The sequence below is a fragment of the Lycium ferocissimum genome, chromosome 3 (assembly GCF_029784015.1).
Source record: "Lycium ferocissimum isolate CSIRO_LF1 chromosome 3, AGI_CSIRO_Lferr_CH_V1, whole genome shotgun sequence".
In the NCBI taxonomy this organism is placed as follows: Eukaryota; Viridiplantae; Streptophyta; class Magnoliopsida; order Solanales; family Solanaceae; genus Lycium; species Lycium ferocissimum.
The window spans coordinates 32,079,282-32,079,523 of NC_081344.1; positions in this window are offsets into that span (position 1 = coordinate 32,079,282).

Consider the following 242-nt stretch of genomic DNA (forward strand, 5'->3'; position numbering starts at 1 on the left):
GCCAAAGTTTCCATTTTTATTGGAACCAGGTCTCAACAAACAATTTCCATCATTGAATATCCAGATTCTCATACGAAAAGTGATAATCTCTACTCTTAGATGATTAAACAACAATAAACAATAACCCATTAATATTTAGGGTTTTTTTTTTGGGTTTTTGTTCTCCCGCCAAAACCCCCGGGGGGGGGGGTTTTGGGCCGGGGGCCGATCCTTTTTATCCCAAAAATTTAAAGTACAAGCGG